The sequence below is a fragment of the Gopherus evgoodei genome, chromosome 14, assembly GCF_007399415.2.
Source record: "Gopherus evgoodei ecotype Sinaloan lineage chromosome 14, rGopEvg1_v1.p, whole genome shotgun sequence".
Taxonomy (NCBI): domain Eukaryota; kingdom Metazoa; phylum Chordata; order Testudines; family Testudinidae; genus Gopherus; species Gopherus evgoodei.
This window is the reverse complement of record NC_044335.1, coordinates 33,050,895-33,054,965: the sequence shown is the minus strand read 5'-3', so window position 1 is coordinate 33,054,965 and position 4,071 is coordinate 33,050,895.

Sequence of the window (4,071 nt, the reverse complement as noted above, 5' to 3'; positions counted from 1 at the left end):
CTGTGGTGTAGCTAGCTCTCTCAATCTGCACAATTCTAATTTGACTAAGATCATTTGTTTTGAATCCTGTACAATAAATACAATGGAAAGGGAGCTGTCAGTAAGGCAGGGTGCTAAGGGTGTCTCTACCATGTTTGTGTGCGTACCTTTGATTGCCTCCAGTTGCACTTGTTCACAGTGGTAGTATCAGAAGGAATATTTACTGAGAGAATGCATGATGGTAGGGTGGGAGGTAAAGGGTTTAGTAGACTGAATGTGGAATGAGAGCGGTGATAGCAAATGAGTGCCATTAACCTTTACTGCACTGTATTGTGTGCATGCTGAATCTATTTTAGAAAAATTTTAAGGCATGAATTTGTCTTGGGACTATTTTTTGTATCCCTCCACTGTGGGTGGGTCAACGGAGTGAGAAGCCCCACTCTGTTCACCTCGCCCCATGTGCTGTAGTGGGGTGGGGCAGTTGGCACAGAAGCTGACTTCTGCTGGTTTTATGATAGAGGGGTGCCACCCTTGTGGTGAAACACAATGAGACTCCAGCTCTATTGTGCTGCTTGTGCAACTCAAAGGTGCCTGATCATAATGGAGAATCTGGCAATTATATTTTTAGACCTAGAAAAACTATTGTAGGTAACTTCAAAATGTATGATCCCTTTCCAATGGTATAAAGCTTCTACCTGCAGGACTGAATATGACCCATCCTGGGCCTTGTGCCAGTGTGATTTTTTTTTTAACAGGGCTGGGGGAGATGAGAATTCTGAATTTGGGATACAGCAGGTTGATATCCATTTTAAAGTGACGGCTGCCTGAAGCTGCTCAGGGCTTTGTAATACTGTAATAGAATAAGTCCTGGGGAGCTAGATCAGTGAGCAGGTGAGGTGGTTTAACATGCACGGCTCTGCAATTTTTCCCATAGTTCTGAAACCTGCCTCATGGTTATCACCCACACACAAGTGCTATATATTCAAGTAGCTATTAGAAAAGAAAAAATGCCATTATTCTGTGTATGCTATGTAAACAGGCTCGCTGAACTTACACAAGGATTTTTTGTACTGATCCATACATTGGTTTGTCTAAAAAAAAAATAAGAAAAAACACTCCCCCATCCCTTGGACTGAAACCAGCACAACCTTTCCTGAAAGTAGAAAAATGTGGTGGAAGTCTCTTATTCTGTCTGATGGAGGGTGTTGACAGCTCTTGAAGTCTGGGGCAGGACAGGAAGCAGAAGGAACTCAGTACCATAGCAAAAACCACCCTGAGGAGATTTGCAGCCCAAATATGTAGCTCAAAGAACCACAGAGTCATGTACTTCAGACGTGAGCAAGACCAGCTTGTCTTTCCAGCCATTGTAGGGAAAATACAGCCAAATTTCCCCCTTTCTTAGTTTCATCTCACAGATTCTAATGCAGATGATTTGGATAAGCAACTGCTGGAAACTTCTTCAGCCCAAACCTCTGAGCTTTACTCATCACTACAGGCGTGTCTACACTACCACGCGGGGTCGATCTAAGATATGCAACTTCAGCTACTGAAGTCAACGTACTTAAATCTACTTACTGCGGTGTCTTCACTGCGGTAAGTCAACAGCTGACGCTCTCTTGTTGACTCTGCTTGTGCTTCTCGTTCTGGTAGCGTACTGGAGTCGATGAGAGAGTGCTCAGCGGTCGATTTATCGTGTCTATACTAGCTGTGATAAATCTACCCCTACTGAATCAATCGCTGCCTGCTGATTCGGAGGGTAGTGTAGATAAGCCCTACCTTTCACTACAAAGCTGGAACTTTTAGGTGAAATTACAAAGAGATTTGCCAAGAATTCCAAGGACCATAGATTTCAGGCTCTTCCTCACATGTCCAGTTACTGCTGCCTATCCACCTACCTTCACTGCCTGATCCCACACTGCCACAACCCTTTGTGAAAAGTGTTTGCCCCAAATGTACTTTTGTCACTAATACTGCATCAGAAGGCAAGAAGAAGAAACATTATACCAGGGAGCATGGCAGCAGGAGACATGATGGCTGGAAGCATGACAATAGGAGAGAGACATGGAGGATCTGTTTGTGATGCCCTACTACAATTCTTGCTGATTCCATCTCTTTCTGCCAATCCCGCTGCTGTCATTCCTACTGCCATGCTTCTTAGTGCTGTGCCTCCTATGGAAGCATTCTCCTGTCATGCCTCCTGCCACCATTCTGCATACTGCCATACCTCTGCACATGACAGATGATGACATAGAGAGTACATTGATAAAGTTTGCAGATGACACCAAGCTGGAAGGGGTTGCAAGTGCTTTGGAGGATAGGATTAAAATTCAAAATGATCTGGACAAACTGGATAAATGATCTGAAGTAAATAGGATGAAATTCAATAAGGACAAAAGCAAAATACTCCACTTAGGAAGGAACAATCAGTTGCACACATACAAAATGGGAACTGACTGCCTAGGAAGGAGTACCACAGAAAGGGATCTGGGGGTCATAGTGAATTACAAGCTAAATATAAGTCAATAGTGTAACACTGTTGCAAAAAAAGCAAACATCATTCTGGGATGTATTAGCAGGAGTGTTATAAGCAAGACATGCAAAGTAATTTTTCCACACTACTCTAGGCCTCAGATGGAGTATTGTGTCCAGTTTCTGGGTGCCACATTTCGGGATAGATGTGGGCAAATTGGAGAAAGCGCAGAGGACAGCAACAAAAATAATCAGAGATCTAGAAAATATGACCTGTGAAGGAAGATTGAAAAAATTGGATTAGTTTAGACTGGAGAAGAGAAGACTGAGAGGAAGCCTGGTAACAGTTTTGAAGTACATAAAAGGTTGTTACAAGGTTGTTACAAGGAGAATAGGCCCAGAAACAATGGGCTTAAATTACAGCAAGGGAGGTTTTTTTGGCCTGCTAAACCCAGGGTTGTGAGTTCAATCCTTGAGGGGGCCATTTAGGAATTTGGGGATTTAGCTGGGGATTGGTCCTGCTTTGAGCAGGAGGTTGGACTAAATGAACTCCTGAGGTTCCTTCCAACCCTGAGACTCTATGATTCTATGAAAACATTGGGAAAAAAACTTCCTGTCAGGGTAATTAAGCACAGGAACAAACTGCCTAGGAAGGTTGTAGAATCTCCATTACTGGAGGTTTTTAAGAACAGGTTAGACAAACACCTGTCAGGAATGGTCTAGTTATTACTTAGTCCTGCCTTGAGTGCAGGTGACTGGACTAGATCACCTACTGAGGTCTCTTCCAGTCCCACACTTCTATGATTCTATGATTTCTTGCTACCACACCTCCTGTTACCATCTCTCTCTTTTACTGTCATGTGCTGTTGAGAAATCTGTAAGCTTGTGAACAGTATCTACTGGACTCAGCTGGCATTAAGGAAGCATCAGTTAAGACTGAGATGAATTTTGCAATTAAAGCAATTCTCCCCAAATTTACAACAATTACTCTTTGGGAACAGAGTGAGTTTTCTGAGAATTTACAAGTAAATCCATTAGTTATTTTACAAGTTAAAGTTAATTAACAATGAGCTTTTTGAGAAATTTAGCACCTTCTGTTCAACCTTTTCTCTGTCCCAAATGATATCAGTAACCTAATTACAGATATTCAGATTTCCCATATAGTTAACATTCAGTGAGATCTTGTGATTAGACTACTTTTGAAGAAATATTATCAGCTGGATGGAACCTTGTTATGGGTTGAGTTAAAATCCCCACCTAACACAAAAGGAGTGTGTTAACCTGCCCCGGATCTTTTCAAGCTGAGTATTGTTTTGGTAGTTGTGTATGTAGGGGAGAAGGCAGAACAGAAAAACTGGGAAAGACATAGAGAGACAGCCAAACCTCAAGGAGCAGCTGAAAGCACGGCGACTTACCCTGGAAACAACCTGAGGAGAGGTTATTGCATGAGGCAAGCACACTGAAAAGAGATCTCTTGGTGCTGTTGAACAAAAGAAGCTGTTTCTGCTCTTTGATTCCTTCTGCATTCAGTGACCCGGGACTTTATATATTCACTGTAAATAAACAAAACTACATGAAAGAAAATACCAGACCTAATCAAACTCTACTTTCAGCTGGAACATC